Genomic DNA, 26871 nt, shown 5'->3' with positions numbered 1-26871 from the left:
AAAAATTATCAAAAAAAGCTTAGTTGAAGTAGCTTTAAAGACTTCTGGGAGGATTAAGTGAGCCCAGATCAGACAAGAAGCACACTGATTCTTAGGGGAGAAGAAAAAACAATCTGTATTCTGGGCATTAGTTATTTATTTATGACTAAAGACCTGGGGACACCCATAAGATCTAATTTCCTAGATAATTTTTGGTTATATTGTGCATAGTGTTGTTTTTGGCAACCTGCAGGATGCCACAAAACATTAACAGTAGGTTTAAGACATCAACCAATAAACAGTTTCTGTCCTGGGGACAACAAGTCCCTAAGTCATTAAATCCTTCCCATTTCAAACAGCTGCAAGCTGCAGTTGTCCTAAATCATGTCTCCTCAGTCCAGCTATGTTTGCTTTAATAACTGGAAATTAGCTAATTGTAACCAGGATGGTATTGTCTCCTGGGATCGTTAAACTTCAAATAGCTTTTGCCCTGTCAGCAAGGTCCCCACTCTCTCCAACAACCAAATACGGTGACTGGTCATGTCCACTGTGTCCTGGGTGTCCTCCTGACAGAGGCTGGGCTGGCCCACTGCTGAGGCAGCACATTGTATGACAACAGAGAAGAGAAAGAAAGAGGAATGGAAATTGGGAAGATACACAAAAGGGAGAAGAGCTGATACAATGAAGTAGAAGGTAAACATAGTGACTAGAAAAGCAAGATGAGGCACAAGCAGCTGATCGATGAATTAGCAAGGGATAACTAATTAGTGAGCAAATCCAGAGGGCAATGAAATTAAATAGTTAATTATGCAATGGAGCAAACAAACAGCAAATTAATTAAATGTGTGTGGATCTACCAGATGCTCTGATTATTTAAGACAAAACGTGGTTAGTGAAACTATTTATTCCCTGGTATTTCAATTATTCATGGTATCTCTGGCCATGATGATTACAGCCTGTTTAAATGCAAGGTCCAACCATGTGCATCTAAAAAGCATTTATCATGGTAGTTGAAGGGAGATGAGTGGGACATTGAGGAAAGTGGTAGGGACCACAACTGTTCTGAATAAAATGCCTTCAAAGAAGTATAACAACCTAAAATATTGCTTTCTTTTAATTTTTTTTTAATTTATTGAATAATCGGTTTGAATTGTTATAAGACTGGAATCTGGAAGCATTAGGCTTTTCCTGCCCCTAACAGTGGAAGCTCAGCTGTGTCTGAAGCAAGGTAATTCATAAAGATACAATTGCTTATTCTTTGGTTAACTTTAAACTTCTGGAGGAAGCCAGGATTTTTGAAAAAATGAATGATTAACAAACTCCAATAATTTCTAATGTTTAAAAAAAATCAATTTCTGCTTACCTGTACATTAAAGTCTTGATAAACCCATTGTCTTTACTGTCTGAAATTATTTTGGGTTACTTTGTAACTCCACTTTTCAAATATGGCAATGTCCTCCTACAGTCTGATCAGCTTGTGTTGCCTGCCTATTTTTTTTTTTTTTCTGTAAATATTTCCAATTTCCTCTCTCTTAAGTAGATTTTGATCTCAGGTGTGATGGCATTAAATTGAAGTCATTCCTTTTCTCCCATTAAATGTTCCTGATGAACACAATCAACCAATGTGATCATTCTTGGAAATATTTTATATAGGTTATGAAAATTTGAGTTCCATGAATAACCAGATCAGACACACTGAATACTTTGAAGACTCAGTCAGGTGCTCCTCACTGCATTTGAAAGTGGTTTTCTGAGTTGGGAGGTCATGGGCAGCAGTTTGTATTTGGAAAGTAATAGCAAATGTAGCATTGCATGTATCATTCATTTATTCTCATCACCTGCACATAAACATCTCCCTCACCTAATACTTCAGAGCACTACAGGACACATTTATTGTCTTAAATGTGAGTGCTACGGAAGAATAAGTGCTTAAATAAACCACAGGTGTGAAAAATTCCAACTGGCAACTTCAAACTAAACACCATGAAGCATAAAAAGAAAGACACTTGTCGGAGCTGGAAGGAGCAGTTTGATTAAATCATTGCTTCAGCCCAGACATGTTGGGCCTAATTCTTCTCTCCCACCAGATGACTCACATAAAGCGTGGGCAATTGCACTGCTACAAGACTAGCATGGTGGCACTTGGACTCTGGAGCTCTAATTATGCCTGTCTGACACCACAGAGCTAAAATGTGCAGCTGAACAGATTTATGATGCTACACTCGTCTGAGGTGAATGACTGCTTCTACTCATGGTCTGGGATCACTAAAGTAAAGTGGAGAGAACTTTAGTAGCCAACATTGCCCTAGTATTGAAAGCAACAAAACCTGCCTGAACTGCTGGTGGGGCAGACGAAGAGATTGAGCTTTTTTTAACTGTGTTTTTCTTGGTGCCAGTTGCCAGGGAGGAGCCAGTGTGGCATGTATGTAAAATACTGCAGTTGAAAGCTCTGATGCCATCAAATTTTACGGCCCCAGCTCTGCTTTCTGCCACTTCTGATGTGCATCTCCACCTAGAATTCTCTCCTGGCAATGGTCTCTCATTGCTTGCAGCAGGGTATGGCAAGGTAATTTGCAGAGCAAACACTTCCTGCCTGCATCTCTCTCTCTTTTTTTTTGGCTCCCTTAGGGAAGAGAAGGTATGGCAGCTTCATTATTCATGCCAAGTACATGCCTCCAGCGAGTAGGCTGGAGAGCTGCATCCTTCTCAGAGACATCTTTTAAAGACCATGGCAAAGGAAGATGACCAGCACACCAGCCCTTGCCAGCCCCAGCACACAGCAGTGGCCATCTGGAGAATGCAGATGATGCAGTGCTGCTTACATGAGCAGCATGTTCAGTAAATGTAGGAAAAGAGGGATTTTTAAAAGTGTGAAATGCACCGGTGCCCTACTGATAACTTATTTGAAAAACATCAGCATAGTTAGCATTACTTTGAGTACTACTGAGAAAAGCATTAAATATTGAGCCGATCTATGGTAGTGAAAGCCACATGATCCATTTTGTTCTTATGTTGATATTATTGCAGTTACAAGAGACAATTTGCAAATGCCTGGCTGTTTCATAAAAGCCAATGTACTTGGATTCACAGCAGGTACTAATTTTGAGTGCATATGCTGAGCTGTGCATGGCATCAACCTGTTTTTAATTACACCTGCATGTCGGGCTCAAAATGTGTCCGTGAGCAGGAAAGATGAAAGGTAGGCAGAACAGGATGTCATGTATTTCCCATCACCTTTCGCTGGCTGGCTGCCCACAGAAGTAAGGGGAAATTCCCTTCTTCCATAGCGAAAATGTAAAGATTTACTAAGCTTTGCACTGCCAACAACAAGGTATAATCACCACTTCCTTAAGGAAACATGCATGTGTTAACAGGGGTGAGCAGGGGAGCTCCAAGTAGCTTTCCACACCTTCCCTACCACTGATCTGTAAAGGGCCACAAGTTAGCCCTTGCTTTGTTATATCTTATTTGCACTAAAATGTGCACATTAGTTAACTTCATATCCCAACTTCACTGTAAAACAAAATATGTGAAAGCAGGGGTGACCAGGGATTTTTTGGTGGCTGGAATAATAAAGAGGTTAAACAACACTTCTCCCTTCTATTATTTCACCCAAGCATAGCAAAAAAAAAAAAAAAAAAAAAAAAAAGAAAAAGGAAAATTCTAACTACAACTAGAGATGGCCACAGCACTTGAAATACTGCACAGAGTGATTCCAGGACTGCTAGACAGTCAGAAGAAATGCTTTCCCTGGGGTACTTCTCTCAGAATGAAAAGTACTTGTACCTCCAAGCCACTCCTTTAATTTATTCCTGTCATTTGAAATTGTTTCTTTTTCTAATTGCATTAAAAATTGTCCACTGTAAAAACTGTAGTGTGTGCCAATTATGTGTATGTGCAGTCAGTATATGAAATGCAAGAACAGGGGAAGAACAACTGCCTTTGTTATTTTGGAATCCAGTCAGACTTCAAGTGTTACCTCAGCCACTTTGCCTCGGAAAAAAGCACTTGCAAATTAGTAATGGTACATTCCGATTTTAAAGAAAAAGAAGTAATTTACTAGCCCCTTCTATTTTAGTATAAGTGAAAGCTGTTGAAATGTTTTGATCCTATTGCTTATTCCTACAGTATTTCTTGGGACTTTGGGGTCTTTCAGTAGAATCCACACAAATTAGCCAGTGACAAAAAGCACCCATGAAATCTGGCAGCCTGGGACTTCAGTTCACGTGCAGGTAACCTCAAGCCCCTGGTGCTGGTAACCTGACCTGTGCTCTTCTCAGTCCAGGTTGATGCAGGAGAGCATCCCTGTTTTGTTCCTGGGATAGTCACTCTTCTGGCAGGCCCAGGGGTTGGGGGATGCTCCCTGGTGTCTGCCAGTTAGGGGAGAAGAAGGAATTAACGCCAATGCATCTCACCAATTTTTAATGAGCTTGGTCAGAGGCCTTGAAGACTGCAATCCTGAATTTCTGCTTTCCTCAGTCAGGCAGCGATCGGTAGAAGTTGTGGTTGGAGCTGCCCTGGCACCATCTTTCTTCTCCTGGAGCGTGATATGAAAAAAAAAGGACTCTTTTGCAGTAAAGGGAAGGGGCTTTCAGTATAGTTCAGCCTTGAAGTGAGAGAAAACAAAATAAACCAGAAATGAGGCTGAGATCCAAAGACTCCTGAATGCCTGTGCCCCCAAGGTTTCCCTCCTGTGTAGCCCCATGATCCAAATATTCCCAGGATTTTTTGCATGCTTTTTCAATTTATGCCACCAGCTGTAATTTCAGTATCACGGCAACCAGGCAAAATCTCACCACTTTCAGCAGCGCCCTGCCAGGTTCTACTCTTTATGAGCCCTGAAGTTTACGGAGGTGGTACCTTTACCTCTGTCTGCTGTTGCTTTGCAGATGCATTTGCTTCTGAAGGCTAAAAATGCATTGCTATTTTTAAAGTTTACCCTATTTACATATTTCAGTTGTCAGTGGATGTAAGTCTCACATAACACTTTTTTTTTCTTTTAGTTAAACCACAGTTTTCATACAGCGCTTTCTTTGTTACCTGAATATACTTTTTGTGCACTTTTGTTCAGGCAGCAGGAATCCAGACAAACAAGTGTTAATTCCCCATGATGTTTTCCAGCTGACAGGCCTAATTGATTTGATTTCCACTGTTTTCACAAGTGACCCCCCTCAACCCGTCATCACCACTTCTTTTGATACCTGAGCTTTACTTTCTACTCTCACATTCCACTTCAACAAGTAATAAAGAGCTTATTAGGAAGGAAGAAACTCATTACTTGTTTTCTAAACTATGCTGCATGTGCAGCAGATTCAAAGAGTTATAGCCCTGTATTATTAATCAATACAAAACATTTACTTCTATTAGGTTAACAGCATCTTTTATCATCAGACTGAAGTTAGGAACCTGTTTCTCTGTCTTCTGCTACCCACGCTCCAGCTAGGCTAGACAGAGATAAAAGACAGCTGAGTAATATTTTCCTGAGATCCCTGATGATGCACACAGATGGCCTGTAACAAATGAAATATGCAAGGTGACAGCTGGAGTTCTCCTCACTCCAAGTTCAACTTCTATGGCTTAGAGAGTATTTCAGTCCTTACATCAGAGCTTCATGGTAGAGAGTTATTTTCTTATCTGTAACAGGATTTGTGAACCTTTGCCTATCATGGCCATTAATGGTTGCAACTGGAAGTAGTCTGTACTGAAGTACTGTACTTCCTTACTTCATTGAAAAACAGCTGGGAAAAAAATGTATTAAAAAGAGCAAGAAAGGCTATGCAGGGCTTAAGAAATCAAAAAAGAAGCACTGAAGGAGCTTGTTATCTGCATGAAATGACATATAAGAGTGAAGAATCCCAATAAGGATTTTAGCATATGTAAAAACAAGCAAACAAACAAAATTCAATACATATTAAGTCAAATGAAAGATTACATGTTGGCAGCACAGGAAAAAGAGTCCTTTGGAATAAAGTAAAACCAGACCTGTTTACAGTGCTTGAAAGAAACAAATACATTTGTTCTGGCCTATTAATATGTCTTCTCTGAGACAGCCTTATCAGATCACAGTCCAGCTGGTGACTGTGTCCATCAAATTCACTTTTGCTAATGTATTAAATAATCTGACCATAATGCCTGTCTGTGGATCATAGTCTGGTGAGCAGGAATTCATCCAATTTGAAATGAACATAGTTTTAAACACGTAACTCCTAGCCTTCATAACTCTTGGTGTCTTAGCTTACTGGCAAATCATCTTAAAACAATCCAACTATCTATCTTCTGCAAGAAGACAGAGTCAAAAAGTGACATAGCTCTGTTAAACTGCAAAACAGTACTTGTAAAGCAGAGGTTCTTTAGCTGCTTACGTGCCTGCCTTGGAGCAGCTCACTTGTGCCAATATCAGTGTCCTCAGGAAGCTGCAGTTGCAGAGAGAGAAAGATAAGAAAACCAAGCCAAAACTACAAAACCAAGCTGCCACCTGGGAACTGTCATCCTTCCATGAAACTGACGCATCGCTCCACCAGGGAAAGGGTGGCCATGAACAATGGCTCTGCAGGAGAGTGCTCTGCTGTGCAGATGCCCCACTCCTAAGAAATGCTGGGCATTTTCTTCAGATTCCAGGAGAGAATAGGACAGTGGACTTCCCTGGCCAAAAGCAGTGCCACGTAACCCAGGGGTACGGGACTGGGCAGCCCCACAGCCCTAAGACAAATTAGGCCTCAGACCCAGCGCTGCTGGTTGCACTACCAGTAAGAACAAAGAACTGGTACCCCATTAGGAGGGGTGAGATGAAGAGGAGGTGAGAAGATAATACCTTTGAGAAGATACTGTGGGAGCTGAGTGGGATCATGAGTTATGACACACAGATGCTGAACCAAGTAGATTGCTGAACAACTGCTGAACAGCACATGACCCTAGCACCATGCATGTCATGTCTTCAGAGTCAGGTTGGAAGGAATCTCTCTTAAAGTTTCCAGATTTGTCTTTCTTTGGCTGTACTAAAGAATTTACATAGGTGTGTATCAATTCTGCAGCTTCACCCAATTACATAGTTTTTAAATAAATCAATACGTTCTGCATGTATATAAAAGATACTGGATTTCTATATATAAACCTAAGCCATTTCCTGTCTATATGGAAAGTATGGCTATTGTCTGCTTTGAGAAAAAAGAAAAAAAAAAAGGATATGCTCCACTTTTTCCATTTATTGTCCAGAGCATACCGTCATATCAAACGGTTTCTGATTGAAAACAGCCTCTTAATGCATTAAAAGTAAAAATAACCCATTATTGTGTAATAGATGATATACCCTTTCCTCTTCAAGGCAAAGCAGTGCTTGCAAATATGTCTAGACAGCGTGACGGAAAAGCACAAATTAGCCTTTAACTATTGCCACCCACTTATCAGACAAATTGGAACAAAATTTAAGATATTTCAGTCTCAACTCTTTGCAAGACATCTATAAGGGGGAGTGTCTCTCACAGACATGAAAACTTTGCTGCTTGCCACAGAGCAGAAGTATCAAAAACTTTGTTACAAAAAGCATGACTAACATACCTTCATGGCCTGATGAGAATTGCCAAATGACTGAGATATACCAGTGTTTCATGTAAGCAGTGGCATGTCCCATGTACAGACAGCGTTAGCAAGTCTTTTTCCCATGCTGCAGATGATTTAGTCACCTGCTGGTGTTCAGACATCATAAGAATTCAGAATCTTTTTGTCACATTTTGGAGGAATGCTTTTAAGTCCTAACTTCATCTTTCTACCCTGCACCTGACCATATTTAAAGAAGTTTCTTAACTCCTTATGCTTGAATCTGGTAATGAAGTTGTATTTGACAAGGTTTGCTTTGCAAAAAGATCATTTTCCTCCTTTGGCACACCTCCTTGCTACCTTGTCATGGCAGGAAATCAACTTAACTTGTGCTGAGGAGTCTCAGGATGCAACGTACCTCTTGGATAACAGCATTTTCTTCCCACCTCTAGACAATAATGACAGGGTAAAAATGGTAATGGAAAGAACAGCAGAAGCACAAGATAAATCAGTTGTTGAACCAAGAGTTTTTATCTGATGTCATTTATTTCACACTTGCAAAGTACTTGGTATTTATTATTCAGAAAGTGTTAGTCTTCTGTGTGATGAAAAGAGAAACAGTGAATCAACAAAGAAATTGGTGATTTTTGTATAAATGGCATGCTGTATGATGTTTATCTAGTTTGCAAGCACTTGCATGTTTTCATCTGTATGTATAGGTTCGGTGTGCAGGAAAAGTGATTGACTCTGGTCCCAGAGAAGTTACAGAAACCTTGTCACATTTTCTTGCCTGAATGCTCAGACACTGTGGTGGTGAAAGCCAGGCATTGGTTGGGATGTACAAGCCCTGTGCAGGAGTGGGGTACTGGAATAACATACTGCCATCCACCTTAGACCCTCTGCCTTATTGTTTCGTCTTCTTCATCTACACAGACTTATCCCTGGGCAGGTGGATGGCCAGGTAGCAATGCTAAACTATGTTTTAGTCTAACACCTACCAATGAATGAGTCAGTCAGGCAGACAGATTTGTTTGGGTGAAAGAACCCAATAAATTTGCAGTCATCTGTAGCCTATGAGTCAGCATAGACTAAACTCACATTCCACACTGAAGGAAAGCCTCTTATGTACACATATATGTGCACCCTCCCCATATACATATGTAAGCATACATATGCACAGATGAGAGGTTAACCTAAACGGGGCCATTTTCCTTTCATTTTGGAAAGTCAGTGTAAAGTTCCTTCTACAAGGCAAATGGCACATACAAAGCAACCATCTCCTCCCATACAATCAAAATGCTGATGGACTTTGCAGACATCATAGTAGCTTTGATATAGATGCCCCTGTAAATTGAGCCAAGAGGCTGTTCACTATGCACCAGAAATGCACTTGTGTTTTTGCTCTGAATTCACCTATTTGTGTAAGAGAGGTTGCAGCTGTGCCTTTGCTGCTGGAACAGGCGGAAAATCAACCCAGGAATAATCTGCAAGACAATCATCTGGAGGAGGCACTTTCCAGTCGAGTTTTGAAGTTACATCCTTTCTGCCAATGTGCTTTGGATTTGCTCGGCTATTTTTAAAACTGTAAGAAATGTCCAAGCTTCTACACAGCCCTCCCCCTTATGTTTGGTGCACTTATCGTGGTTGGCATCCTGTCTGAGGCAGGAGATCAGTCAGGAAGTTAACCAGGGGTCCAGATGCTGCTCTTGGAAATGCTCATGCCAGAGCCAGGCTTCCACGCGTTTCAGCTGCCAAATTCCCTCCACACAAATGTCCATGGTTTCTGGCTCTCACACTGGGGTAGTTAGAGGAAAAGCCTGAAGAAGAATGTTTTCTACTCTACAATTAACAGGGAGGAGCAGTGCCAGGGGAGTAATACTGCTGACATACGCTGGCATGCTTTGCATTACAAGTTACTGCTTTCCAGCCAGAGAAAGTTCTTGTTTGACGATGAAGATGTGCACACGTGATAGTACAGGCAGCACACTTGGCAAGCTATGCCCTGAGGAAGGGAATTTGGTTAGGCTGCTTTCCACTTACAGGTAACACTGAGATATAGATGCCTACATGTTTATATGTTAGATAAATAAATGTTAGATAAATATATGTTAGATAAATCCTTACCCGCCTCCCTTCCCAGCAAAGACACTAATCTTACAATAACTGCTTACAACATAGACAATGGTTGCTACCAATCTAGCAATTTCTTCTCTTTCAGGCTCCTGAAATCCCATCCTGTGGAAAGCTAGGACTGTATTTCAGACTCTGTATGATATCAGAAAACTTCACATGCTAAGAATGCTTTTTTTTTCTAAATGGGGCCTGCTTCAGCATAGACCTGGCTGTGAGGTTCTCACTGATGCCTCTGCCATGAGGAGAGTGCCTGACTTTCGCTGAAAGTCTAGCTCTATAGGTACTTAAAGGGCTTTTCTTCAGTCACAGTGCTTGAAGGCTATGGCTGCTTTTGGTGAACAGACATTATGCTACCTACTCATAGCAGGAAAAAAACCCAGCAACTGAAAAGCCAGATCTGAGAAGGTGTACATTCCCCCATCATGATTTCAAGCCCTATTTCAAGCCATGTTTATCATCATGCTTCAAATAATTTGTCCCCTGACATGAAAGTATCTGAGACTGCAGGATCTATGACCACCATTAGAAGAATGGGACATCATTTTTTTGAGCCAAACCTAAGGGCCACCAGAGCACACACATGCACATGCCCCTCTTAGGTGAAGAAAGTGTGAGATTTCAAATCCACAGTCACATTAGTACTTTCCAGGACTGAACACTGGAGTTTTTTTCTTCCAATTTTAAAATAATTTACTGAGATCTCTATTGCAACTGTTGACCACAAGCCCCTATAAGGTGATGTGGGTAGTGGACCCTTCCAGATTCAGTTATTGTCTGAGGCCTGATTATCTTTCACAAGTCTCTTTCAGATCCCCCTGGGGTGTCTAGTTTGTTAGTTCTGAGCTGTGCTAGAGCTACATTTCAAATTAGAGCTAATGGGCATCCTAATAATTAAAAAAGAAAAAAATGTTATTCAATCTAACATGGATTCTTTTACCACAGAAGTGATAACAGCAAACATGACAGTTGTAATCACAAAACGAATTGCTTCCAAAAGTTTTAGGCAGCTAAAAATGTAGCAGAGAGGAGAAGGAGGTAGGATTTAGGACAAAAGCTGGAATTCAACCTTAAGTATAACAATAAGTATCTACAGTTCCTGTCATAAAGATCTTTTCATCAAAACTATGTGTGCTAAAATCTCTGGTGCACAGAGCAAACACTATTTTAACTGGCCTATTTAGGGCTCGTTTTGTTCAGTGTACCACTTGGTAAGACAGTGGCAGGACTTACTTTTTGCTCATATGTCTATATGAGGAGGCAGCACTTCTCACGAATGCCAGAAAAGGCTAGGGCATTTCATCCAAGATTTTATCTTTTGTGTAGTGGTATTTTGGCTTTAGTTTTACTACCCTGCTGACAAAGACATTTGAGCATTTTTATTGATTCAGAAAACTGGGCATTAAGACTCATCTTTATAGTTCACCAAAAAGTAAATGTTTCAAAATGTAAAACTCTACATACAGCTTTTAAACTTTATAGGGTGAACACTGTGTGCTGTAAAATGAGGGGTTTTTTTATCGGTAATGGAAGCTCTATTTTATAGAAAACAGTGCCATTAATTCTGCTTGCTAAGAGCAAATGAACAAAATCAGACCCACTCTATGAAAAAGGAGTTGGTCACCATAATAAAAGTACAAATTTTTCATATCCTCTATTTTCACAAGACCTACTCTTTCCTAACTCATGGGTTTTACCATACAGTCATATGCTAACAGAGAAATGATTTTGCGCATTTTAATGCACCTGGAATGAAAAATTTTTACAGGGAGAAACAGGAATGAATGAGGGACAACTTGGAAAATAGTTTTTTCCTCTTCTTCACTGTAGTACTTGCATTCTACCTGGAAGGAACTCAATAAGTTATCCATGGTAGCATCAGCTACATCCTTGTCCTTCCTCGCTACTGTTCTCCAGAATTTCTCTAGGCAATCCATTACAGGGCTCCATAATCCTACTTTCACACAGGTTGGGTTTTTTTCCCTTGGTGTCTAACGAGAATCTTTCCTATTCCAGCTTAAGACTCTCCCTACCTCAGCAGCTCACCACAGGCTAACACTGACGTATTTCCTGCTATTTGCAGTAACCGTTTAGATACTTAAAGACTTTAGATACTTAAATTCTCAGTATCCTCTCATATCTTTTCTTTACAGTAAGCAAATGCAGTTTGTCCAGTCTTCCTCCCACATGTAATGTTTCTTGTAGCTGTGGTGATTGCTACAATGCTCCCAGATTATCTGTATCTTTCTTATGTGCTGTAACCAAACTAAACCCATTGGGGCCAGGTTCATAGACAGTCAAAATACCAGTGTTACCTAGGGTCTTCTGGCCCTCGAATTCTTTTGTAGCACTGGTATTTGGCACATCACAGACCCCAGACAGTATAACCTGCATACAGCATCTGCATGACCCCAGACATGGCACCCCTTCAAAGGGAACTGTAGGCCTCTTGCCTCCACTTTTTATAATGATGGTGTTGCAAGTAAAGTAGATATATGCAAGCAGACCAGAGAGCCATAACAACACAGAGCTGGCAGGGGAAGGGATGGGTTGCCAAAGTACTTACCCAACATGCTGGAGGGATTTTTCAGCCCTTGCTGGTGCTACTGATGCTCAGGCAGACAAATTTAAAGCTAACTTAGAACTTTTCTTCCTGAGCAGTACTCACTCCCATGAAGTATGGATGTATTTTGGGAGGGGGAAAGATACTTTGAGAAGTACCTCCCTCCTTTTCCCTTGGGCTATGCTAGCAGCCTTACAGCTCACCACAGCCCTTCCCCAGATGGCAGTTTTCATTCCTGCTGCGCAAACCTACCAGCACTCCCCCTCAAAGCTCCAACTCTGCTGTAGGAAGAGAAGTTGAAGCCAATATTTCCCTCTCAGGATAATAGGGAAAAGAAAAGCACTTCGCCTTACATTTAAACTCTCTAAAATAAGGGCTAAATAAGCTTGAAAGAGACTGCCTGGTGCGTGCATGTGCATCTGGGAGCAGGGAGTTGGTGGGGGGAGGTTTGACTGATATGAGTGCACACCTCCTTTCCTCACCTGACCTGGCAAGTCACTCCCGAGGATCATCTCGTACTCCACTCCCCATCGGGATGGCATTCTCCTGCAAAGGAGTGATCACATTACCCAGGCCCCTTGTGTAATTCTGGTTCCCAGCAATTGTTTTCTGGTGACCTTTTATTGTTAAAAATTAGCGCTGGAGCTGGAGCACAACTGGTGTAAGCATATTTTACATCCTCCTCAAGCAAACAAAAAAGCTGGGTGGGCACGGGCTTGTTTCCTGGTTCACACCCATGACTCTTTTGTGTCTCAGATCTCCTCCCACCGTGTGTCATAGTCAGCAAACCCACTCCCTTACCTTTTGGCTCCCAGATAGAGTGACGTCTTCAAGGGATGCGTAGGCATGCTCTGTGTATCCCATTCTCCTCTCACATCCTATAGGAACTCTGCCTCTCCCTGATACTCAGTCTTTCCTTATCCATGAGGCCAGAAATGTAAATCTCTGCGCAGCAGAGTGCAGAGTGCAAGTATGAAGGACAGTTTCTATTTATTTAAATGTACAGGCTATAAACACTGCCCTCTAGCACTATGTTTTGGGTGCTTGTGTATACTTCTGTACAGTAAATATCTTAAGAGCCGGTTCCCTCTTCTCAACCCCAGTGATACACACATGCCCCTGGAGACACAAACACATCAGCAGTCTGCTAATCATCACATACAATAACATAGATTTTCTTTTCTTCCCCCACTTTATTAAACTACGTCTGGGGAGAAAAGGCATAGTTGGCCACCTGCTACAAAACAGACAGCTCTACAGACCTGTGGCAGGACCAAGAATATGCCAAGTTCCTGAACTGAAGACCCTTCCCAGAGGTGCAGCACTTTGCCAGTAAGTCTGTCTTTCCTTTGGGGGAGAAAGGAAGTTGGGGAGGCAAAAGAACAAGGGAAGACACTCCAGTCTAATCTTGATTTCTGCAATATGGCACATGTGTATGAGGGGGTGTGTGCGGGGGGGTGGAGGGGAACACACGACATTAATCAAATTGTGATCCTTTTAGAGTACAATAGGCGATTAAAAACAACTTGAATTCATCCTGAAGCCTGCTGGCAGCTAACACATAACTCATTCTTTCTGTGGATAGCTTTACTTAGCAGGTCTGTGCCATGACTAATGAAGCCATCTCTCCGCTAGTGCGCTAATTCCAGACCTTTTGGGAAGGAGCCCGGCTGCAGCTCGCTGCATGGCCCTCCCCCTGCAGGCTCCTTATGGTCACCCTGCAGGTTCCTCCCACTGCCTGCACTGTGCTTGGGAAGAGTGTGAGAAAATATTTCTCCCTCGAATCTGCTTTAGGAGAGCTCTGCTTTGCAGTGACATTTAAGGATAGATATTCTGGGGCACTTCTCACTTTATCTGAAACATTTGAAAGCCACTTCCTTGGTGGTCTTCATGCCTGCTCCTTGGTGGCATGTAACCTGATCTTGCCATACCCACTGGCTGTGGGGAGAGGCACACATTTCGCCGGTAAAGTCAGGGTTAAACTAAACATTGAACTGTCCAAGAACTGACTTCCTCGACAGCTCTGATTCAGACTCCCAAAAATGCTCTGCATGGTGAATCATGCTTCCTTCTGGAAATGACAGAACTTCCTCATCATGGTGTTCTAACTTGCCCTCTCCTCGTCTCCGGTGCTATCAGAAAAGGATTCAATTGCATACCACAATTTTTCCATGGTCGGCAGGGGGGTGCATCCTTTTTGAAGAGGAAGAATTTCTATGAGTCAAAGGATGACAAACTGAAAATTAGTACCAGCTACAGAAATAAATGACAACCACCACCACACAGCTCCGTAGAGGTGGCCAGTGGGTGTATATTGGATAATTGCCTTTCTGGCAACTTCAGTTGACTATTACAAGGTGAACTTGCTTTTCACCACTGAAAGTAGTAACAAAGTTGAAAACACTAGTATTAGTCTGTCTTTCTTTGTCTGGTTTGACAGGTCCTGTCTGCTTGCAAATCAGGTAAGGCGGTGCTGTGCATGAAAGGATCCTGTGTCCAGCCCAGCTTTGAAGGACCATGGCATTTGCCATCTGCAAAGCAAGGGTGTGGGGAGAAGGAGGAAAAAGGGCAGTGTTTCTGGTGGGTTGTTCCAATCAGGCTTGCACAGCAGACTGGTTCACAGCCATTGCGATGACAGCAATCTACAGAGACAGTTTGCTTGCACATAACTTTAAAATCAAAACAACAACCCCCTTCTTTCTCCCCTACGCCCCACAAACCCCTTTGATTTACTGAACAACACATAGTTTGGATAAATACCTTACCATATGGTAAATGATGACTTGCACTGGAAATCACATTTTAAGCCGCTCTTTTTGTTTCTTTGTGTACAAATTTTTAACTCTCTCAGAGCCCCAGATACACAGGCTGTCTAGTCATTATTAGTAGCCATGCTTTGGGCATTCCTGGGATGAAATCCTGTTCCAACTCAGATCAGTAGCAAAATCCCACAGGAATAGATTGTCAACCTTATTTAGGCATAATGTAATGGGAGGAGTTGGACATCAAAAACTGGAGAGAGGTTGAAAGGAAATATAGAGGCAATTACTGTGACTTCCTCAGAGCAAACTTACCTTCCTTACCTAGTTATATTCCATAGTCAGCAAAACAGTATGTACTTGACAGAAAAGAGGAGTAAATAATACTGAAATCTGTACCATTTAATGCATTTTATCTAGATAAAATGCACTTTTTCAAGGCTAATTTAGGAACACTCATTGCTGTTGAGAATGAAGTTTGTATTCCTGCTCTTTACATTTTCCCTCGGAAATGGTATTATTTCCATATTGTCATTTCATTTCTTTGACATGGTTTGACTTGCTGCCCATAGAGGTGAGCATAAAGAAAAGAAGCCAAATAAATGCTTGGTCCACCTCACCCAGTTTTGGGTACCTTGCTGCACAAAGTAGGTTTAATGCACACCGAAGGTGGCAGTCAGGGAACACAGAAGTGGAAGAAAACTTCTGAACCACATAGTCCAGCTACTAGCAGAGCCAATGTAGAGTCCTTTCCATAAATGGGTCGAGTTCTACCCTGAAATGAAGATGTTTTGCCATTTCTTGAAAGTTTACCCCAAATCTTAATCTTTAAGTTATCCTTTTCTGATTTCCTCCACAAGCTGCTCTGTGGCCAGAACAGTATTTGTGGTGTCTGTTTTAACTAAAAACCTGCTAGTAACATCAATCCATTACACAAATTTAATGATTCTGGGTAGCAGCTGATTCAATCACAGGAGTAATATTCCTTAAAGTGACTAACAGTCCTTAAAATGCCTATATGGGCCGTGCAAAAATTCCTGTACAGGAATGGCATACATAATGAAAGTTACCTGCTTATTTGTAACCCTGAAACCATGAACATTTAGCAGACTGATCTGGAACTGCAAAGCATGGAGTAGGTATTGAATCCCAAGGACTGATAATACTCAGCAGTTTTGCAATCAGAGAGGACCTTGCCAATTTGCTGATTCATTTCCTTTGGTCCCTCAAATGTAAAAATGAGAGGTCTAATCCCACTGCCAGTGTACAGGGTATGCCTCATCGATGGTGTCCAAACCAAAGTAATCTGAATCTAATGGGAAAATTCACACATCAAAAGTATGTACACTCATGGAATAGTAATTGAAACAACATTCAGAAAGAACATTTGGTTTTTTAATTTTATTGGTTTGAAAACTAGTCTTAATGCAGAAAGGCTTATTTTAAACCACAAAGAGAGCACTGTGGGAATTAGAAATTATCTATTTTCAGCAGCAATGCTTGTTGCATTTTTTATTCATCTGTCTTTCAGATGAGGGGTTGAGCCCAATTTTTGTATAGCTGTTGGCAAATCTCTCCTTGACTGCAGTGGAAGAGGCTGATTGTTTAACTTTGGAAGATACTTCAGATGTCTTCTGTCACATGATAACTGCATGAATAAGAACTTGTTCAAGTCAGATAGTCTGCAACACAAGACCAAGGACTTGTTCCCGGGAGAGGGAGGACTCAGTTTACTGGAGAGTGCAAGGCTTACATTGACAGGAGTGGCACAGCAGGGTGCAAGGAGGCACTTTGAGCTGGGGACAATGCAACAGACCAGTAACAGGTCTTGTCACTGTGGTTGTAACCCAAGATGAAGACCTGCAGGCAGCAGTGGTGGCCAGAAGGAGCTTTGGGGTTGGGAAAGTGCTGGCTGGAGCGGGGAGTGGAGGACGTACTCCCGGCACCAAAATGTCTCCTTATAACTCTGATGGGTCATATAAAAATGTTCTGTGTTAGGGTAACGCTTGCTTGGTTATATAACATACAGTACTTATCAATGGTGACATTCATTAATGTAACTGCATACAGTGATTATGGATTTAGAGGGCCTGTTTGCTCCCACCTCCCTTAACATCTGTGAATACCACAGCAAGCAGAAAAATACCATAAAAATTCACAGAAAGGCTTTTCTCAAAGTGCTACCCTGGAAAAGAAAAAATTCAGCTGCTCTGTGAGCTGCTTAAGGAGCAGTGAGCTATCTTCAGCAAAACTGTTGAAATCAGAATCACAAAACTTTTCTGTCACTTATAGTGAACAAGCTGGTCTCTCTCTTCTACAGATCCAGATGTGTACGAACACATAACCACAGTTATAAGCCTTTTTTTTCAAACAACTCCTCCCCATTCTCCTCCTTCCCTCTCCACATGTACACTTTCAGGCTCTTTGCTCTTCTGCTGACAGATGCATGGACTCTGCCCTTGCACACACACAGATGTAAAATGTCATGCAACCCAGGCCCACCGGGGCTGCTCAGTGCCCAGCCAGCTGCTACTACAGAAGGAGGCTCAGAGAAGAAGCTGCCTCCAAACCACGGCTTCTCCTAGCTATCAGTGTGCTGCTGACTCCTTGACCGCGAACTCATCCACTGCAGTCCCATGAGAGCCCAACAGATACACGGGGCTGGAGCAGGTCAGCACACAGCCAAAATGCCTTCAGAAGGTTGCAGCATCTACTCCGGTGACTCACTAGGACTTCACCAAATGAACCAGATCCTAAGTGCCAAGCAACTCTGCCAACCATGTGCAAATGGAAGAAAAGGGATGGAGAGAGTTTTGTTGATTTCTTTCTTTTCTTTTTTTTTTTTTTTTTTAAACAGTGATTAATTCTGAGTCAAAAAAAAAGGTAGAACTTAAAAAGATAAACCTAGCTGGATAGGAGCCAGAGCCCACCAGACACCATGTTGTTCTCACTGTAGAAAGATGGTTGTGAGGACATCAGAGAAAGGAGTGACAAGTGAGTGGTGATAGTCTTCACTGCAAGAGTAAGGATGTCCAAATAGTGGCACAGAGAGACATGAAGAAAAGAGAATGGAGTTGTGGAGAAAGATAAGTAAGAGCTGATGAATGATTATGGAGGAACTGAGCAGCATAAGACAGTACCACCAGCACCCACCATGCTATTGCGTATGTGTTGCTGGAGAGGAAAGCGGGGACCTAAGTCAGGAACCATGGCTCAGAAGTACATCTGTTTTGGTGTTCCCCTTGGCCATACACCAATTGTCTTACCCTGTTCTATGACATGAGAAGAGTAGCTGGGCCAGTGATTTGCAGAGCACTCTGTGGTCTACTTTTTTTCATCCTGGCCTTTCACTAATCCTTCTCACTATTCACTGTGGGAGACAGAGGGAGAAGGTGAGATCTGAGGTCTGGTCAAGTTTGCTCTTCATAAGGAATGCTTCTGAAGTAGGGAGGTTGATTTCTTCTGTCCTTCATTGAGCTATTCACCATCATTTGTACTGACAGGGCGCTGGTGAAGACCACAGAGGCCCGAGGTGATAACCAGGGTGTTTCCCCACATTAGTCAGAGCTAAGCCTCAGATAGACTGTAGGCTTTGGTGAACCTGCAGTCCTTTGCGAAGGTAAATTTGCAAGGTTTTACATGCTAGAATCCAGGAAAAATAAATCTAGCATAGCATGCTAGCACTTCCAGTAGTGCATGCTAGCTGCTTTACTCACTTTTCTAAGTGAGCAGTTGTTGCAAAAACACCAGAAAGTTGCAGGCTACATGGTAGGTTTTTGTTTTCCACAGAGGATGCACGATATGCTCATATTACATAGGATGTTCAAGCATTTCTAATAATAAATCAAATATGTGCCCAGAAGTTAGTTTTTTGAGATGCTCATGTTTTGAGCAAGAATCCTTTCAAAATATTTTCTCAGGCAACCCCTAACTTAGGACTGAAGAGTTTATCTTAGTTAATTTTCACTGTTTTAAAAGCGAAAAGATTGTGGGGATCAGATCCTTAGCTGTTGTAAACTGGCACTGCTCCACCAACCTAAAATAAACTTTTGAGTTCATATACTGGCTAGAGAGAGTCTGGCCCTATTCTTCAAGTACTTAATCCCACATATTTTCACTGTATTGGCAAGGATCAGTTTAGCTTGAATGAAGAAATACAGCTCTATCTTATTGTCAAGTTGCTAGCACCAACACTTCAAGCATACTTGTGATCCTGTGTACGATCAGTGTTTGACACCTAAGTAAATGTTAGAATGGATTTCTCAAGCTGATAGGTGAGACTGATGTGGTAATGTTATATTTTGTGTCTAAAGAAGCCAATCACAAATACCTGTTAAATAAACTGCCTCTGGGCAACAGCTGGCGAGGAGTGATGACTTTTGCTCAGCACTAAGTGTCTTACCTATGTGTCTTATTTTCTGCACATGATAAAGTGGAAACTGTGTAAGATCTGCGGTGCTAAATGTGTTGCTTAGACTGTGCTTCCTCTAGTTGCCAAGGAAAGGAAAAGTGGGATAAAGAGCTGCTAGTAAAATAATTTCCAGGATTGCCTATTTTGCTTGCTTGTAAAAAGGTTCACTTCAATTTAGTGTTAGTTACTAATGAATGATAGGCCTTGATTTATGCTTCCTTGTGATGTACTTTTGGCAACTGCCCAAACTGCTATTTTTATTTAGTGCTTCATTAATTAGTGCAAGGATGCAAATTGGTGAAACCTTAGTATCAAGAAGTCAGAAATGCTGGGTTTGGTCTATCTAGTTTGTATGTGTAAATCTGTATTCCTGAAATGCATCATCTTTTTGAAAGGCAGCTTTGCTAAGCCTATATTTAAGAATGTTAATTGTCATGGAGGCAAAGCTCATGACTTTATAGCCTGATGTGAATTTGGTGCTTAAAACAGGAATTAAACCATTTAATTATTTTTGAGGCATATAAAGCAACCTTCCAAAATTTACAGCATTTACGTGTTATATACAGAATGAATTTTCAGAAAATCGACATAGCAAAGTAAGAATTAGTGAGATTTTAAAAAATGAAAAAAATTAAATACATACTTTAAGAATTTTTTACCTCCATCAGCCTATGAGATCTTGACTTACATAATCCAATTTAGAATTACCATGTGGCTAAAACTCTCTAAAAATGCATTCTTTCTTTTGTCTGAAGGTTCCTCTTCCAAAAGAGTTAAATAATATTATATTTTGGAGATTGCCACAAACAACTTTCCTCTTTGCAAAGAGCTGTTGCTGCTATTATTACCAATGCTAGCAAAGCACAGGAAAATATACTCTCTGTCTCAATGATCCCTACTCCCTGTTCAGCGGGAATGAAACCTAAACTGACATGGAATGATGCTGTCATTAGGGACCGCGTTCTCAAAAAGAACAAAATGGTGTGCTCTTTGAGAGTTATGCAAAATGAAGAAGTTGTAGACATTTTATATACAGCCTAATGTGTGTATGTGCAGTCAGCGGGCTGGCTGGCTAAGGAGATGGCTGCTTAGGCTAGAAAGGAATGCTGGAATTAATGTTAACCTCCCCCCCCCCCCCCCCCCCAAAAATGACAGCACCACCAGCGCAACAATAAAGGACACTGTTGCACGATGATTTCCTCGGCAATGAGGACTGGGCACAAAAGAGTCTGTGTTTGTGGATGCAGAAGTAGGGTATGTCTTATGAGGAGAGGCTTAAGGAACTGGGGCTGTTTAGCCTGGAGAAAAGGAGATCCAAGACAGACCTTACCGTCTTCTGGAACTACCTAAAAGGAGGCTGTAGCAAAGTGGGTGTTGGTCTCTTCTCCAAGTAACAAGCGATAGAACAAGAGGAAATGGGCTCAAGTTGTGCCATGGGATATTTTGGCTGGATATTAGGAAAAATTTCTTCAGCAAAAGGATTGTCAAGCATTGGAAGAGGCTGCCCATGGAAGCAGTGGAGTCACCATTCCTGGAAGTATTCAGAAGATGTGTAGATGTGGTGCTAAGGGACAAGGATTAGTGGTGGACTTGGCAGTGCTAGGTCAATGGTTGGACTCCATGATCTTAAGTGTCTTTTATAACCTAAATGATTCTATGATTCTATGCACTCTTAGATGCCTTAACTCTTCACAGTTTTGTTTTTGTTTTCAGATTTTATGCTAACTGTGGCACATATAGAATGATTTTAACATACAACATAAGAATTTTATTTGTCTGAATTATAATACACCATATGTGAATGCATCTGTTCTTCACTGTGTTACATTTATTATTTGTACTATGGTGGGGCCTCAAGTTTCCACCTCAGATCAGGGTTCCAACTTGCTAGGCAATGCAGAAACACATAATGGGAAACACTCCCTGCCTTGAGAAAAACACACTCTAGATTGACAAAAACAACTCAGGGTAGGAAAGGAAAACAGAACCAGAATACTATTCCATGGTAGTTTAACCTCATCTAAACTGAAGTTGCCATGGTCCCACACCTCCAACACAGACCTCCAATTGCCCATTCAGTGGCTTAAACTGGCTCAGGGCTTGAGTAACTGCATCACAGCAAGAAGAGTAGGACTGACACAAAATTAATCACGTTTTTCTGGTAAACTTAATTTAGCAGAATTAGCTTCCTGAAGTGATTCACAGTGCAGCAACATGAGCACCAATGCTGGCACGAGGGAAGGGCCATGGAGGGACAGTGGAAGAGCAACAGCCCTGCTCTATGTTGGCATAAGCTGCCATGGAAGCTCACATATGGGGAGGCTGCACTTAGCGCATCCCTACAAGCTCAGTGCTGAGTAGGAGGAAGCAATGTGCAGTATCAGAGCTACATGCCACTACACCACTCTCTGCACCATACCCTTGCTCTGGGGTGCTGCAAACTTCACCTGTCCTAACTTCCTGGTGACAGCAAAGCACTCCACAGAGGATCCTTCAGACAGGATCAGGCTCTTGCCTACAACAAGTAGGATACCCATGACTGGAGAGATAAGACATAGAGTAAACGCTGTGGCTTGTGCTAGCAAGCAGAGTTTGCTCAGGAACCAAATTTATCCTTCTCCTTCTTCCCTATATATGCATGTGTGCATGCACACACGCACACAGAGACACGTACACACAAGCCCAACATGATGGTACAGAGGCATAGAATGGTCAGCAGTTCTGGATCTTCAGAGCAGAAACTCAAGCCTCCTGGGATTGGGATCTTCAGAGCAGAAACTCAAACCTCCTGGGATTGGGTTCACCAGGCCATGGTCAAGAGATACTATTTATGAACCCTTTGATGTTAAGTGCTATGTTACTATCAAATGGTGTGCATTACATATGTTCACGCCACAAAAAACAATGAGAATGGTTTCTATCCTCAAATCTCTGTGTGCTTTTTGCTCCTTTCATTTTCAATTTGCACTCTTGTTTTTAAGAGTCCACTGGGGCTTGCTCCATCTCAGCAGTTGGCTTCTTCCTTTGTCCTTCTACTGCAGTCTGTTCTCTCTTGTTATCTAGCATTATCCCTTTCTTTCATCCTTTATGTGGTCTTGCACGGTCGCTGCTGCCACTAGGAACAAACTGCCTGCCTCCAAAGGCATATCTTTTTTATTTATTTTTTTCTTAATTTCTAATTTTAAAACACATGTTTTCCTGTATTTATGATGCAAAATTGTTCTGTCCTTCTCTGCTATGGGCCATGAAGAATGCTTGCTTTAATTTACCCTACATGCTGTGCTGTTACATTCTTCTTGTCTGTAATTTATGCCACATACTGTGCTCTCCCTTGTATTATACAACATAAAGTTGCCAGATGGGTGAGTGCAACGCATACTTTAAAATGAAGGCTTTAAAGCAACTGCTTAATCTGAGCTGCAGAACAAGCCAACACCAAAAAAGAAAGAGCATTTGAAAATATACCCAAACAGGTCAGTAGTTATTATGTGGGGCTAACACTCTGAGGAACGCTTGCTAATTAGCATATCATGCTATCAACTTTTCCTTGAGATTTATTTTTTTCCTGCTTGCTTTTCATGGTTTATGGTGGCAAAAGATAAAGCCAACAACAGAGCATTAATGGGAAAAAAGGATATTTGGTCCTAAACTAGGAGCTGTCACTTTTCAGAATGAATTAGTGCCCACCAATTGGAGATTTGCTTGACTGTGGTTAGGGGGTCAGTTTGGCCAGGTTGTGGGGGAATCTGTAGACAATATTCAGCATAGGAGGGGTTTGTTGTTCTTGATCTTTTCATTTCCTTTCCTAGCAAAGGCCATATTATATGTCCTTAGGGTTTATTTCATGCTGCAATGGCTAAAGTACCAAGGAGCTCCATGTAGCTCTTAGTTAGCACTTCTCTATGCATTGCATGCTTCCCAGGGCACATGTCATTGTACCAGCAGCATAGCCCTCATCTTCCACCCCCCTGTGGGAGGTGGGAGGGCTACATGCTGCTGCTGATCTGCAAAATTTGCTCTGCTGTTGCTACCTTACACCATGCTACATAAGACTTGGCTACAGCACTGAAGTGCATGCAATCAGGCTTGTGGCTAGAGAAAGCTGGAGTAGCCATAGAGGGGTCCTGCACTATCAGGACCAGTTCTATCACCCACCTTGGGATTATGGGTGTGCTTATGAAATACTTGATGGCAGATGCAAGGATATCTGGGGTGATATCTTGGCTCTGTAGAAGCTGACTGAAAAATTCTGCAAGTGTTTGCTGTGAAAGAAGACTTTCTCCCCACTGATACGTTCAGGAAGGCTGTGCTCACTTACACCACAAAGAAGCAAGGTGACTTGCCCAGCCAGTGCTCCAGTAGAAGGAAAGACTGAGTGTCACCATGGTGGCACTATTGGAAACCAGGTGGGCTATTGGAAACCAGGCTGGGATTGCTAAACAGATGGTGTCGCACTAAGCTTCAGCACCATCACTCCCTGCTATGAGCTTTTTCAAAGAAAAACGTGAGGATGGGGAGAAAAATATGTTAGAATGTGACAAAATCCCACTTTGTTATGGAAGGGCCAGTGGGAGGAAGGGACATGTGGAAAGAATCTATCTACATAGCAAAATGAAGGGATAGCACATCTATGCAAGCTATCACTGGTAACAGAAGCAGTGAAAATGTACTAACGTGGGCTTTTAATACACTGTTCACGATAAAAATGCAAGTTCTGCTCATTTTACTTTTCTGACAGCCTGTGCTGAAGGCATGCATAGCCTCACCTTGATGCTCTTGCAACTTGAGGTAGCTAGCTTGAGCTAAGATGGCCAAGCTACTGCACACTTCGGTAATGCAGCAGACAAGGTGCCAGATGGAGCAAGAACCAGAAACTGCCAAGACGAGCTGGATTCTCTAAATGTAGACAAAAATACAGCTGTGAGCTCACAGCTGGGAAGTGAAGATGTAGGATCATGATTTGTTTTCTGCCTTATCTGTCCCCTTTGATACAAAGGCTGGAGATGATACATGTATTGTATCACCCAAAGCTAGGCTATGTGTTTCAAATGGCCTGCTGTCCCACCTGGTGTAGCCTTAGTTGCTTGAACTATGAAATTCGCATCAGAAAGATGAAGAATAAAAAAACAATCATGTTGCTCATGTTAAGAGAGCAAGTCTAGCAGAACAGGGTAAGGCTGGTGCTGTAAACACTTTCTGTGCTCTCCTACACTGAGTGACATACATGCAGTGTCTTCTAAGGACAAAGGTGCTTGGAGATATTTCAAGACCATTTCATTACCATTTACATTCAGATGTTTTAAGTCATAGACCAGAGCTTGCTAACAGGGATATTTGGCATTTCAAGTTCCCTTCTCACTTTTTTTAAATTTCTTCACCACTCTGAATGGTGATGGATTATGCTTTTGCTGCAGAGTATTAAAAAAACGAAATCCCACAAAGCCCATGAAGATCCTGTCTCTGATATAATGAATCTCCTATTGACACTAATTTGGCAGTGTAATGGAACTGATAAATACATTTCACACTTGGTTTAACATGTCTTTAAACAATCAGGTTAACGGACTGAGAGTAAGTGAGAAGAACATCTAAAATAACTGCTTATATTTTTCCTTTACTTTCTATAAGGCTTGACTTTTTAATAATCAACCCATTTCTCCCATGCATTCTCACGTACTTGAGTAAGTTGGACACAATCCAGACATTGATTGACTGCTTTGCAGAACTTGCTAAGTTTCTTTTTCTTCTAGAGGAAAAAGAAACTCAAGAAAGAGAAACCTAGTGCAATACTGCCTGAAAATAAGTACTACATCGCGGGGCCTGAAAATAATAATATGTGCCTGTTTGTCATGGGTATGTTTCCCCTTTCTGTATAACAGCCATGTGTCAGTGCATCCAGTACAGTAGCTTCTTCTCTAAAGATATGTATGTATGTGTATATGCGTAAATTTAACTTCTATTCAAGGCTTAGTCTCCATCAGTGCCTAACTTGCGGTTGCAACTCAATCCTGTTATTTGGGAATCGGATGCCACTGGACTGATTTATTAGTGAACCTCCAGTGCTAGTCCCACAGCACAGTGTTTCAAAAGTGAGAAATCAGAGCAGTGTTTGCCAAATTCCAAATCTAAAAATCTAATTTTCTGGACATGTCTAAACACCTTTCTTTACTGCCTATCGCAGTCAAAAATACTGCATTGGGTCAGACACTCCTGAATTGGTATTGCCCAAGGGAGAGCATGCTGGAAGATCCCAGACACTCAATGAGCAGAGAGGACAGAGCCTTCGTTTTGGAGCTCTTGGCTCCCTTCACGAGGCCTGCTCTGACATCTCAGGCAGTGTTTTGCTTCTCTGTTGTAGTGGTCTGAGAACAATGTATCTCCTTCAAGCTTTCATTCTTTTGGTTTCAGTGTTTGCAGTGTCATCAAGAAGGATTGAGGCTGATACGTTAATTTTCATACCACTAAGATGTAATTCTCAAGAGAGAATTTTGTCACATGGTGAGGGAAGGAAGGACACATACTGGCTTATTCAAGATGAAATACTTCTGTTTACATGACTAAGACTTAGTTACATACCTGGGATAGGGTTCTGTATTGGCCTTAAAATTGGTGTGAAGGGAACATCCTTAGTTTTGGCAGGGGTGGAAGTTCAGTGCATTTTTCAGGGATGAAATTCAGAAGACCAGAGAAGGTCAGTTTAACCTTGTGGTTGTGGTTATGAATGAGCAAGGAAGTTTAAATTACACTGGAGGACAGCTCCTTTAGTCACAGGAGCCTGTACTGCACTCTAGATCCTTTATAAATAAAGATGAGAACTTTGTGTTTTTACAGCAATAAGCAAACTACTAAGACACAATGACTAGGTTGCTCTTATTTAGCTCTGCTGATGGTAAAGTTCCTTATTGGTGTTCAAGATTACAGCTTCGGAGCAGTCTGTAAACAGAACAATGCATTTTTCACTAGTGTAATAGAGTACTTCTTCAGCAGCCCTCTCTCCTGCTTCCTCATAATTTTAAATAAGCATCAAGCAAAAGAGAAAGAGCTAATTACGTTTGTGTTTAATCAGTCCAACATCTCATTCCAAATCTGATGGATTGTTTCACATGTTTGGCTGAATTCAGCAAAAGAATTGGTTTCCTTCATAAGCAACTCATACATTGTACTCATATAAGCACAGGATTGCTTGGACACTTATCTCTGCAAGCTTTCTTGAGAACTTTTCTGTTTATTTCAGACACGTGAACACTGATTCCTTGCTGCACTACTCCTGGTTCACCTTGGGATCAACTGCACTTCTGATTATTCCTCCTCCTTTCAAAACCCATCTCTTGTACCAGTCAACACTGCAATTCTGTCTCATTAAATGCCTGCTTTCAGAAATCTCCAGACATGGTTTTGAGCCCCTCCCTGACACACATGTGCCCCGGCATTTTGCTGGCCAATGCTGGTTGACTGTATGTGCTTGCTCAGCAACACTGCGTCCATTCAAACTCCCT

This window comes from Psittacula echo (assembly GCF_963264785.1).
Source record: "Psittacula echo genome assembly, chromosome: 3".
Taxonomy (NCBI): domain Eukaryota; kingdom Metazoa; phylum Chordata; class Aves; order Psittaciformes; family Psittacidae; genus Psittacula; species Psittacula echo.
The sequence above is the reverse complement of the archived record's forward strand: the minus strand, read 5'-3'. Positions refer to the sequence as shown.